The following is a 14,207-nucleotide window of genomic DNA, read 5'->3' on the forward strand; positions in this document are numbered from 1 at the left end:
ACACACTGAAATGCATGGAACTACCTGACCATTACACGTGACGTCAGACTTCAGGTGACCGCGACCTCCAGCTCCTCCTGCAGCTCAGCCGTATTTTGCGGCATTCACCCGAGCGCCGAGTGGGGATCTTCTCATAGTGACGCATTGTAATTCCTACCTTCTGGAGCCTGCGGCACCTATGATGGATGTCACATGTCACATGGTCCCAGCATTGGACCAGTGGGATGTCCATCATAGGCGCTGCAGGCTCCAGAAGGCTGGACCTGCTATGTCACTCGGCCGCGCTCAGAGTCAGATGGGTCCACACTCGGGCTCGGGGCTAATAATACATTTGTGAATGTCCGAGACACGGGGCTTTTTAGGGGCCCACTCGGGGGGCTCCAGCCCCCCTTAGCCCCCCCCTCCCGATGCCACTGAAATAGATGCTTGACGTTTATTGGTGATCTGTAACACTCTAATTTGCACCATTTTGCTATCATGCATGCATTTATTGCGACATTGGTGGTCCCCCTTACTATTTTCTCCTCAGAAACAGCTCTTGCACCATCTGCTGTAGCCTCTAGCCAATCAGTAGTGGTGAAGGGGTTGAACATATCAAACCTAAGGCTGCCATGGCACACTGTTTGTAAAAGGGGTGGGAGAGGGTAGTGGCTGCTGCCAGTGATGCATTCGTTTTCAGTGGTAGTTCTGTCCTTGAGAGCAAAATACTAGCCCAATTCTACCTTAAACAACACCTCATGTAATGCTAACACTAAGGCCGCGTACACACGGGCGGACTGTTCGCCCAACTTTGTCCGCTGAACAGTGTTTGGGCGGACAGTCCGCTCGTGTGTGGGCTTTCAGCGGACAGTTTCAGCGGACAGTTTGACGAACAAGGTTTTACGGAATTTCCGAAAAACTGTCCGCTGAAACCTTGTTTCAGCGAACAGTCTGCTCGTGTGTAGGCTTGTTCGTCAAACTAAGTTCCGCGCATACTCAGAAAGGATTTACATGCCGAAAGTTATAATGCAGTGTATAGGACGTCGTATTTTTCGTCCCGTCGTACGTGCCGTTCACGTCATCGCGCACGGTTTCAGCAAACTGTTCGTCCGTCGTGTGTGGCCATGTCCGTCCATGCTAATTTTGAGCGGACTGTTTGCCGAAACTGTTTGACGGACAAAGTTGGGCGAACAGTCCGCGCGTGTGTACGCGGCCTAACCCTTGCAGTAACCCTAATACTAACCCTACCACTAACCTTCCCTGTAACCCTAAGTTTAACATTCTCTGTAACCCTATCACTAACCTTCCATGTAACCCTAAGGGCACATTTACAGTACACTTGCTTCAAATTGTGGCATTCAACACACTTTTTTAAAGCACTCTGTATGCCAATCAAAGCCCCGTCACTAAATAAAATGGTTACTTTACAGTACTGGTCACACTTTGTGTTTGCTTTGCTTCAAAACTGATACCCCATGTCGCTTTCTTGGTGCTTCAAAGCGTCTCCAAAGCCTCCATAGAAGTCTATGACAATGCTCGCTAGCAACGCCTGCAGCTTTTGAGAGGCTTTTATTCAGCTTTAGCTTCACTTTTGTAGCACCGGCTCCTGAAGAGCACGCACTATGTGTTTCTGAAATTTAACGTTACACCTAAACTGCAGTTTGGTTGGGGTTTAATTACTCCAAATTTCGACCTCAGCATCAGTCTGACTGGCCTATGGAGTGTTTGGCCTGGCCATAGGGGGCGCTGCCACTTCTGGCAGGCATAGAAACACAGTCTGGTTGGGTGTTTTAAGGTTACGTTCTCTCTGAGCCAGCCCAGTGGGAGTGTCACTCTTACTGTGCTTTCTGGGAGAGGGTACTTAAGATGCGGATGTCACATGGTTCGGGGGTTCCGGTCCAGAAGTATGTCCTGACTGCATGGTCCTGGTCCTCCTGACCAGCCCCCAGGACGCCTATGACCTGGGGTGCGGATCCACTCGACTTTACGTCTCGGGGCTGGCTAGCCCGAGGAGAGGAAACTAAGGAAAGGATTCGGAGGTGGTCCGGTGCCATCTCAAGTTGTGGAGAGGCCCAGCAACTTCGTAGTTATCCAGGGGAGGACTCTTCAGGAGAAGGCCATGCAAGGGTTGGCTTCTCAGCAAGAGGAAAAGCTGAAGGACTTAAGTGAATCCAATCTCCTGCGGTATCACCGGACCGGCTGCAAGATACTGGTACCACACGAGTGTTCTACAAGTTTTCAAGTTTCCTTGTTCATGTTCTGTAATAAAGTCTGTGGTAGAGACTTGTTCCTGACTCAAGCACCCTGTTGGCTGCTAGGCCTTGTGAGAGAAGGACTATCCAACTAGAGTGAAGATCCAGCTGTGAATGGCTATTCTCTGGATTTATTCATAGTAAGAGAGTTCTTTTATACTGACTTTGACACTAATGCCGCGTACACACAATCAAACAATCCGGTGGAAAATTCCGGCGGACATGAGTATCCGCCCGTGTGTAGGCTCAAAAGTCCGTTCATTTCAAAAGTACGGCGGACTGGCACATACACGGCCGTACTGTCCGCTGAAATGCGAGTCTGGCGGACAGATTGGAGTGCAAAAATACTTTCTTAGCCCGCCGGACTTTTGGGTAAAAAAAGTCCGGCGGGCTAAGAAAGTATTTTTGCACTCCAATCTGTCCGCCAGACTCGCATTTCAGCGGACAGTACGGCCGTGTATGTGCCAGTCCGGCGTACTTTTGAAATGAACGGACTTTTCCCGCCCGGAGAAAAGTCCGCTCATTTTGAGCGTGTCTCCAGGTAGCTGGGACCAGCGAAGGAGGCGCCGCTGGCCCCGTCACCTGGTATGGACTTAAAGGGGAATCCCTACGCCGAAAAATCGGCGTGGGGGTCCCCCCTAGGTCCATATCAGACCCTTATCCGAGCACGCTACCCAGCCGGCCAGGAAAGGGGGTGAGGATGAGCGAGCGCCCCCCCCCACCCCAAAGCACCTTGTCCCCATGATGATGAGTACAAGGGCCTCTTCCCGACAACCCTGGCCATTGGTTGTCGGGGTCTGCGGCCGGGGGGCTTATCAGAATCCGTGAGCCCCCTTTAATAAGGGGGCCCCGGATCCTGGCCCCCCCCACCCATTCACCTGTGAAAAAAAGTTAAAAAAAAAACACAACACACAAGGGTTAAAATAGTTTATTGCACAGCACCGGGGGTCTTCTTCCGTCTTCGGGGGTCTTCTCGTCGGACTCCTCCGCTATCTTCTGCTAGCTCTTTTACTAGCAGAGAAGCACAGCTTTCTTCTTCGTCACGGCCGCACTCTTCTTCCGACTTCGGGGGTCTTGTCCCCCTCTTTGGGGGTCTTGTCCCCCTCTTCGGTTCTTCTTGCCAGGCCACCGCGCCTTCTAGCTCTTTTACAAGCGGTGGCCCGGTCTTCTGTCGCCGTTTCCACTGTCGCTGTCTTCTGTTCTTCTGTTCTCCTCTTCTGGAGATGTTGCCTCGTCGCTGTCTCCGGTCACTATGACAGGACATGCGGTGACTTATATAGGGACATCACCGGGTGATGTCCCCGCCCATTATAATGTCACAGTTCCAGCATCCTCTGGGACTGTGACATCATAATGGGCGGGGACATCATCCGGTGATGTCCCTATATAAGTTGCCGCACGCCGCATGTCCTGTCATAGTGACCGGAGACAGCGACGAGGCAACATCTCCAGAAGAGGAGAACAGAAGAACAGAAGACGGCGGCGGCAGCAACAGAAAACCGGGCCACGGCTTGTAAAAGAGCTAGAAGAAGGCGCGGTGGCCCGGCAAGAAGAACCGAAGAGGGGGACAAGACCCCCGAAGTCGGAAGAAGAGGGCTGCGGCGAAGAAGAAAGCCAAGCTCCTCCGCTAGTAAAAGAGCTAGCAGAAGATAGCGGAGGAGTCCGGCGAGAAGACCCCCGGAGCTGTGCAATAAACTATTTGAACCCTTGTGTGTTGTGTTTTTTTTAACTTTTTTTTACAGGTGAATGGGTAGGGGTACATTGTACCCCCTACTCATTCACATAGGGTGGGGGGCCGGGATCCGGGGGCCCCCTTATTAAAGGGGGCTCACGGATTCCGATAAGCCCCCCGCTCACAGACCCCGAAACCAACGGCCAGGGTTGTCGGGAAGAGGCCCTTGTCCTCATCAACATGGGGACAAGGTGCTTTGGGGTGGGGGGGCCGCCCCCTTTCCTGGCCGGCCGGGTAGCATGCTCGGATAAGGGTCTGATATGGACCTAGGGGGGAACCCCCACGCTGATTTTTCGGCGTAGGGATTCCCCTTTAAGTCCATACCAGGTGACGGGGCCAGCGACGCCTCCTTCGCTGGCCCCGGCTACCTGGAGACGTGCTCAAAATGAGCGGACTTTCCTCCGTGTGTGTGGGCGAGTCCGTTCATTTCAAAAGTACGGCGGATAGTCCCTTTAAGCGGATCTGTCGTCAGTCTCTATAGTTTCTGGGCCATCTACCACGGGAAACCCCTAGACGCAAATCGAGGTGAAGAAGGTAACGGTAAGCCCATTAAAACCAGCCGCTCCTTCGGGGGTCAGTGCTACACTTTGTTTTGGAGGTATTGCAGGTAGGAGATCTCCCAGGATGCACTGGGAAAACCGACAAACGAACCGGAAAGACGCCATCAGCAGTCACTTCCGGTTCATGTGTATATATTGTGGAAGTGTGTAGGGCAGACATCACATCTGGGGTGCAGTGTGGAGCAGCAGGAAGGTACGTGGGGTCCTTACTGGAGTGGAGCAACTAGCAGACGGCATGTGTAGTGTGTAACATGGGCATGCTATAGCAGAAAGTGAGAGGGGATTGGAGCGAGAGGACTGAGTGGCAGAGGATCAACAGAGCTAGGGGACTGGAGCAGGAGAAACTAAATGAGCGGGGGGGGGGCTCCAGTGGCACAGGGTTTTGTGGTTGTGTGGAGGGGGGGGGGTGGTAAGCTCACTTGCTGGTTGCTGCCCACCAATGCCGACCACTAACTGACCTAGCTGACATACACACACACTGAATCACGATATTGGCCCAGGAGTGTGGCATGAAGAAGCCAGCAATGTGAATACAGATCCTCATTTTTTTTACACGCATGCGGTTGCCTCCTAACTGCAAGGTAAGTGGCCATTGCTATTAGTGTGTTTTTGCATGAAGAGGAAATCCTTACTCCTGTACTTTGCACTGTGTGGTTTTATGCACAGAAGAAGAGACTAAGTAATTGTTTGAACAATTTATCTGCACGTTGCACTTTGTTCCATTTATGGAAGAGGACTATTATTATTACTATTGTTATTATTTTCAGCACTTTGTATTATTTGGTTTACTGTCACTTTGCACTTTTAAACCAGTCACTGTATTGCTGGAAGATTTTATATATCACCGCATGTGCCAGTATTCATCCATGTGATCATCATTTACTTTGCACATATACCTTTAGCACTTTAGCAATACTGCACAGTGTTTTTCATTAGTTTGTGAAGTTTTAGTTATTTTTTAACAACTCATTATTCATCTTTGTGATTATCATTTACTTTGCACATATAACTTTAGCACTTTAGCAATATTGCACAGTGTTTTTTATTAGTTTATGAAGCTTTAGAATTTTTTAACAGCGCAGCACCAGCCATTCCTTTTATATTCTTGTGTATGGGTATGGATTGACCCACATTCGGTGTTTGCAGCAGTTGTTTGTATTTATATTCACATAATAGCGCAGGAATATATTTAGTTTTTACATACACTGACCTACCTACACTGACCTACCTACCTGACATACACTGACATCACCTGACCAGGAGACAGACTTCATGTTGTGTCTTGCAGCAGCAGCTCAGCCCTGAGTGGTGTGCGAGGCTGCATTGTAATTCCCGCCTTCTGGAGCCTGCAGCGCCTATGATGGACGTTGCACGTTCCGCGGTCCCACCCTTGGACCAGTGGGACATCCATCATAGGCACTGCAGGCTCCAGAAGGTGGGACCTGCTATGTGACTCAGCCACGCTCGGGATCGGATCGGTCCCCGCTCGCCGGTGCCTCGGGGCTAACAATTAAATTGTGCATGCCTGACACCTGTGGCTTTTCGGGGACCCATTCAGGTAGGGTGACCAGACATCCCCGGTTTCCGTGGACAGTCCCTGGATTGAGGACACTGTCCCCGAACCAAGTCTGTCCCCGGTTTTGTCCCTGAATTGCATTTGAACAGGGGCTGGGGCAATTTCAAAGACAGTCAGTGCAGAATTAGAAGGGGGGTGGGGTGTATTTTTTTTCATTATCTGTGCCCCTTTCTGATGATCATTTGCTGGTCAGAGCAGAGAGAATTTTTCTTCAGTTTCGGGTGCATGCCCGTTCCACCCCTGCACGCATGTTCTTCTGCCTTGACTCAAGTTCCGGCCAGCCACCTACCCATCTCCTTGCTTTCCCTGAGCCTCGGCTCCCCACCCAGTAGTAGCCGGGGCCCAGAGAGTAAGACTTGACAGGCTGTGAGGCGGGCGGTGGCGGTGATGGGCACAGAGTCGCTAGTTGCCGCCATTACTAGTAAAAAAAAATATGTCCCCGGATTTCATTTAAAAAATCTGGTCACCTTACATTCAGGGCTCCAGCCCCCCCCCCAGCCCCCCCTCCCGACGCCCTTGCTCACATGTACCCATTCCACCCCCAGGTCCAGTATACCTCACATGTACCCATTTCTCCCTCAGGTCCAGTATACCTCACATGTACACATTCCACCCCCAGGTCCAGTATACCTCACGTGTACACCTTCCACCCCTAGGTCCAGTATACCTCACATGTACCCATTCCATCCCCAGGTCCAGTATACCTCACATGTACACATTCCACCCCCAGGTCCAGTATACCTCACATGTACACATTCCACCCCCAGGTCCAGTATACCTCACGTGTACACCTTCCACCCCTAGGTCCAGTATACCTCACATGTACCCATTCCATCCCCAGGTCCAGTATACCTCACATGTACACATTCCACCCCCAGGTCCAGTATACCTCACATGTACACATTCCACCCCCAGGCCCAGTATACCTCACATGTACACATTCCACCCCCAGGTCCAGTATACCTCACATGTACACATTCCACCCCCAGGTCCAGTATACCTCACATGTACACATTCCACCCCCAGGTCCAGTATACCTCACATGTACACATTCCATCCCCAGGTCCAGTATACCTCACATGTACACATTCCACCCCCAGGTCCAGTATACCTCACATGTACCCATACCACCCCCAGGTCCAGTATACCTCACATGTACCCATACCACCCCCAGGTCCAGTATACCTCACATGTACACATTCCACCCCCAGGTCCAGTATACCTCACATGTACCCATTCCATCCCCAGGTCCAGTATACCTCACATGTACACATTCCACCCCCAGGTCCAGTATACCTCACATGTACCCATTCCATCCCCAGGTCCAGTATACCTCACATGTACACATTCCACCCCCAGGTCCAGTATACCTCACATGTACCCATTCCATCCCCAGGTCCAGTATACCTCACATGTACACATTCCACCCCCAGGTCCAGTATACCTCACATGTACACATTCCACCCCCAGGTCCAGTATACCTCACATGTACACATTCCACCCCCAGGTCCAGTATACCTCACATGTACCCATTCCATCCCCAGGTCCAGTATACCTCACATGTACACATTCCACCCCCAGGTCCAGTATACCTCACATGTACACATTCCACCCCCAGGTCCAGTATACCTCACATGTACCCATTCCATCCCCAGGTCCAGTATACCTCACATGTACACATTCCACCCCCAGGTCCAGTATACCTCACATGTACACATTCCACCCCCAGGTCCAGTATACCTCACATGTACACATTCCACCCCCAGGTCCAGTATACCTCACGTGTACACCTTCCACCCCTAGGTCCAGTATACCTCACATGTACCCATTCCATCCCCAGGTCCAGTATACCTCACATGTACACATTCCACCCCCAGGTCCAGTATACCTCACATGTACACATTCCACCCCCAGGCCCAGTATACCTCACATGTACACATTCCACCCCCAGGTCCAGTATACCTCACATGTACACATTCCACCCCCAGGTCCAGTATACCTCACATGTACACATTCCACCCCCAGGTCCAGTATACCTCACATGTACACATTCCATCCCCAGGTCCAGTATACCTCACATGTACACATTCCACCCCCAGGTCCAGTATACCTCACATGTACCCATACCACCCCCAGGTCCAGTATACCTCACATGTACCCATACCACCCCCAGGTCCAGTATACCTCACATGTACCCATTCCATCCCCAGGTCCAGTATATCTCACATGTACACATTCCACCCCCAGGTCCAGTATACCTCACATGTACACATTCCACCCCCAGGTCCAGTATACCTCACATGTACCCATACCACCCCCAGGTCCAGTATACCTCACATGTACACATTCCACCCCCAGGTCCAGTATACCTCACATGTACACATTCCATCCCCAGGTCCAGTATACCTCACATGTACACATTCCACCCCCAGGTCCAGTATACCTCACATGTACCCATACCACCCCCAGGTCCAGTATACCTCACATGTACCCATACCACCCCCAGGTCCAGTATACCTCACATGTACCCATTCCATCCCCAGGTCCAGTATATCTCACATGTACACATTCCACCCCCAGGTCCAGTATACCTCACATGTACACATTCCACCCCCAGGTCCAGTATACCTCACATGTACACATTCCATCCCCAGGTCCAGTATACCTCACATGTACACATTCCACCCCCAAATCCAGTATATCTCACATGTATTTTTTCATCCCCAGGACCAGGTCTAAAATCACGAAGCCTCTATGTAAAAAAACAAAAAGACTAAAATAAAAGTTTCTAAAAACTCCCCATTTCATACAGTGCAGCGTGATTTACCTTATAAAACAAAGGGAACAAGTATTCTTAAAAGGAGAGTTATACAATGGAGCCTTTTATTCTCTCACAAGAAATTCCCATTTCAATAACCAGGTGATAGGACATTCTGTTCCTCCAACGGAAATTAAATCATGTTTTTGGGTGCTGCTAAAACTAGACAAGTGAAGATGTGAGAAAGAGCCCGGGGCTGAACTTCCTGGATAGAAAGAGGTACACGTGAATCATTTCATTGTGAAATCAATTAAGATATATTGAGGAGGAAAGAAAGAAAGAAATGAAGGAAGGAAGAAAGGAAGAAATGAAGGAAATATCACAATGCTTATAGTGGCTTGCCATCTTCTCATACTGGATCCTGGTGCCACCTGGTGAACCTGGTGTCACCTTTCCCCAGCTAAGCAACTCACATCTCCGGCCATCTCTATGATGTAAAAGAAAACGTGACTCATCAGACCAGGCCAATTTCTTCCATTGCTCCGTAATCCAGTTCTGATGCTCATGTGACCATTGTAGACGTTTTTGGCCGTGGACACGAGTCAGCATGGGCACCCTGACCGCTCTGTAGCTATTCAGTACACAACAACCTGCCATGCCATTTTTTCTACTTTCAAAACATCAGCTTCAGGGACAACATGTTCACTTGCTGCCCAATTTATACCACCCATTTTCAGATGTCATTGTAATGAGATATTTAATGATCAGCGATCTTACTGTTATGGCTGATTGGTGAAATGTCAAAGAATGGCTCCTATATAAAGCTGCAGTTTCATGGTAAATGTAACTACACACCAAATTCTAGTGCAGCCTGAGTGATCAGCTCTGACCATCTGGTTAAAGCACATGATGGTTCAGAGCCCTGACCATCTGCTTACAACACATTATGGTAACAGCCCTGACCATCTGCTTACAGCACATGATGGTTCACAGCCCTGACCATTTGCTTACAACACAGGATGGTTCTATCGTGTTGAGGTCAGGACTCTGCAGGCCAGTCAAGTTCCTTTGCCCCAAACTCACTCATCCATATCTTTATGGACCTTGCTTTGTGCACCCAAAAAAAGGACTAAGCCCTGTGTAATACCCCTGGGTTATACCTCTGCACTAAGCAACTAGCAAAGGCCTCTATGTGGAAACTGTAATTGGGCAGTCTTTAGCCCTGGATCTTCAGCCGGCTAACATTGGGGCGCAGTTAAACCATTGGTGTACATGAGAACAGCCACAGTAAGGCCTACAGGCAGTAATGGACTATAGGACAGCTGTGTGATCCAGGGATGTGTTCAGTATCGCTTCCCGCAGCAAAAGACTGCACATTTCAAAGAACAGCTCTGGAAGATACTGTTTTCCCCGCCTCCCTAGTCTCAACCTCTTCTGGGAGATGTAGTCCATTGGGTAATGAGGACCCACAATAATTCTCCCTGTCTGGACTTCAATTCCCATCATCCATCATGGCCAGCTTAACAGTCCATTGGGTGCTACCAGCACTCCCACTCCCCCTGCTGATGGTAGTCAGTAGCGCATTGAAGTCCAGCTTGTCTATCTTTATGGAACATGCTTTGTGCACTGGTCCAAATCATTTTGTGTAGGGGGGATTATGGTGTGGGGTTGTTTTTCAGGGGTTGGGCTTGGCCCCTTAGTGAAGGAAATTCTTAAGGCGTCAGCATATCAGGACATTTTGGACTTCATGCTCCCAACTTCATGGGAACAGTTTGGGGATGGCCCCTTCCTGTTCCAACATGACTGCACACCGGTGCACAAAGAAAGGTCCATAAAGACATGGATGAGCGAGTTTTGGGTGGAGCAACTTGACTGACTTCAACCCGATAGAACACCTTTGGGATGAATTAGAGTTGAGACTGCGAGCCAGGCCTTCTCATCCAACATTAGTGCCTGACCTCACAAATGCCCTTCTGGAAGAATGGTCAAACATTCCCATAGACACATCTCCTAAACCTTGTGGACAGCCTTCCCAGAAGAGTTGAAGCTGCTATAGCTGCAAAGGGTGGGCCAACTTAATATTGAACCCTATGGAGTAAGACTGGGATGCCATTAAAGTTCATGTGTGTGTAAAGGCAGGTGCCCCAATACTTTTGACAATATAGTATATATATATATATATATATATATATATATATATATATATATATATATATATATATATATATATTATGGTGTGGAGCCCTCTGACCGATACGGATAAGGATGACAAACAAGGTTAACATAAACTCGCTTACTTGAAATGGACCTGAAAGTGTGCCCTGGTCTGACGTACTGTATACCAAAATAAGGGGGCATACCTTAGATAGAAAGTGGGTGATAAATGAAATGAATATGAATGGAGTGAAATGAGTACTCTCATGAGCAGTATGATGCTTGAGAAATGCCCTGAAAAAGGGGATGGGTGGGTGGGTATCGCACACCGGAACCGACGAAGAAGATAGGCGAACGGGCTGGTTATATACTCCACCGGGCTCCTCCCATAATTTCAAGCCACCATACTGGCCTTTCTATTTATGGTGTGGAGCCCTCTGACCGATACGGATAAGGATGACAAACAAGGTTAACATAAACTCGCTTACTTGAAATGGACCTGAAAGTGTGCCCTGGTCTGACGTACTGTATACCAAAATAAGGGGGCAAAAACATTCAGGTAGGGGTTGCATTTTATTGATCCAAGTTTGTTACTGGGTGAGCTCGACAAAGGCCTGGGTCATCTCCGCTTGCGGATTGGGTATGTAGCGGGCGAAACAGGTGGACCTCCATCTGCCCAACTTCTTGATAATGTGAGTAGGACAGAGGTGAAGGATACCCGGGAGTATCCTGACACGTTCCACCGGGCAGCGTTCCGAGGTTTAGTGAGAAATGGCAGAAGAGGACTAATTCCTGGTTGATCAGCCAAAAGGGTCAACAGGCGCGTGAGAAGGGCGACCGGGCACCAGCGGTTGTTGGACTTATAGAAGTGTATGTCCGAACCCGAGCCAAGCTGCTGCGTCTTGGAGACTGCTAAGTGTAAGACGAAATGGTCTTCGTATCGGACCAGGTGGTGCTCGCACAGCATGCGTGCTGTGAGGCTACAACAAGTAAACTCGCTTGGCCGTAAGAAGCCGTAGAAGGCCAGGTGTATGGCTGCTTGTAAATGACACTAATGTGGAGACCGAAAAGGTGAAGTGGCCAGGATATCTGACATATTTCTAAACGTCTGCTGTGATAGGCAGTCGTTTTGGTGCCGGCCATCGGCTGGCGCTTCTGGATACCGCGCATAACAGCCCGAACGGCGTGGTAAGAAAATAGGAAGGGTACGGTAGGGTCCTGGAGGGACGTGAAATGTTGTACACCGGTCAGGTATAGCCGGATCGTATTAAAGGATAACGCCAACTGCGAGTGGCAGCAGGAAATGAAGGCTATGACTTGCTTGACACGGGACGTCTCTGTACCGTGATACGTGATGAAGTTGGTTAAAGGCCCTCCAGGCTGATTGATAGGCCTTGAGGGTATTGCGGGAAAGGGAGTGATCAAATGAGTTGGGTAGCCGCTAGGAGGTGAGGGGCTAATCCAGGGTCAGTTGAGACCAGTCCGGGATAGCTGCTGATGTTGGTCCGGCTCCGGGTACCTGAACGAAAACGAGACAAGGTTAAAAGCGGGAGAGGGCGTCCGCTGCTTGATTGAATTTACCGGGGATAAAGGAAGAATGGATGTTGAACTGAAACAACAACAAGAGCTGGACCAGTCGACGTAGGAAGGACATAACCAACAGAGAGGACGCCTTGGCGCAGCCAGGAATTGCCAGTAACTGGGGAGGCCAGGGAGCTGCGAGCCAGAGGTGGCCAAAAAACAGCCGCAAGCCCGTGGAGGCCGCCGCGTCGGTCATCACCTGGGGAGAAAGGGAAGACACGGAGGGAATGAACAGGGAGACGTCATTCCCAGACGATAGGAATTCCTCCCGCATAGCCAGGACTGCTATTGCCGCGGGAACCCGGCTGAGGACTTGCTCTGGATCCTGTGAGAGGGACAGTAAGACCAATAGGCGTGACACAAAGGCGCGACCCCTGAGGGATGATGTGCATAGCGACGCTCGACATGCCGTGAAGGGACTGTAGGTGTCTTTTGGATGACTAAACTGGGGAATATGCGAGGATATTATATGCCCGTAAAGATGGCAGTTGTAATGGGCGAGCATTGGCCGATGGCTATGGGCTGATGCCTCTGGACGCCTCGTAGTGGGGATCTTGCTGTATGGGCCGTAACAACAGATGGCTCTTCGAGCATTGTAAGGATAAGAAATGTTGAACGCTGGCTAGAAATAGCCTGGGCGTGCTACAGGAAGAAGCCAGTCGCGTGTGTCAACATGATCCTGGTGCGGACGGAAGTTGAACTCAACTGTCCCAAGGAAGAGACGGACAGACAGGCAACAGTGAGTGGCTTGTAAGAAAAGCCACAGGAGACGAGTGGCCAATTAAGTGCTGCTGAAAATGACGTGTAGCCAGTTAGCGTGCCACTGAGAACGTGCTTGCAACGAATGATTGCAAGAAGTTATGCTAAGTCGCGAGCCTTGGCATGACTAAAGGTTGTGTTTGAACGTGTGCTTGCGACAATTGCCCGGGAGTTTGTCACAGGAGATGTGTACGTGGTGACTGTGAGCAATACGTGTTACCGCATGTGCACTGCGAAGACTGCGGGAGTTGTGCTTGCATGTATGTTTGGACACGTGCTTGCGATGGTTGCAAGATGTTACCCAGGATGCGTGCTTGCCATGATTGCAAGATGTTATGCTAGGACGCGTGCCTGCAACGATTGCAAGGAATTATAGTAGGCTTCATGGGTAGCCAGGCCGGAAAAGACAGAAGTCCATCTGGTCCAACCACAAATCAAAATAATAAGGTATCACACCACCCGACACGCCCAATTCTACGCCCGCAGCTGATCCAGAGGAAGGCAAAAAACCCCAACAGAGCATAGCCCAATTTGCTACAGTAGGGGAAAAAATTCCTTCCTGACCCCTCGAGAGGCAATCGGATTTTCCCTGGATCAACTATGCCTATAAGTATAAGTACCCTGTAATACAACGAACATTTAGGAAGGTATCCAGGCTTTCCCCAAAGCAATCTATTGAGCAGCCAGAAGTGCCTGCCAGCAATGATTGCCATAAGTTGTGCCTGGACATCAGTTTGCAATGATTGCAAGAGGTCTATGCTTGAATGCGTGCTTGCCATGATTGCAAGAGGTCTATGCTCGAATGTGTGCTTGCAATGATCGCTAGAGGTCTATGCTCGAATGCGTGCTTGCAACG

This window comes from Lithobates pipiens, unplaced genomic scaffold (assembly GCF_037356315.1).
Source record: "Lithobates pipiens isolate NorthernLeopardFrog02 unplaced genomic scaffold, aLitPip1_a1.2 Scaffold_8, whole genome shotgun sequence".
In the NCBI taxonomy this organism is placed as follows: Eukaryota; Metazoa; Chordata; class Amphibia; order Anura; family Ranidae; genus Lithobates; species Lithobates pipiens.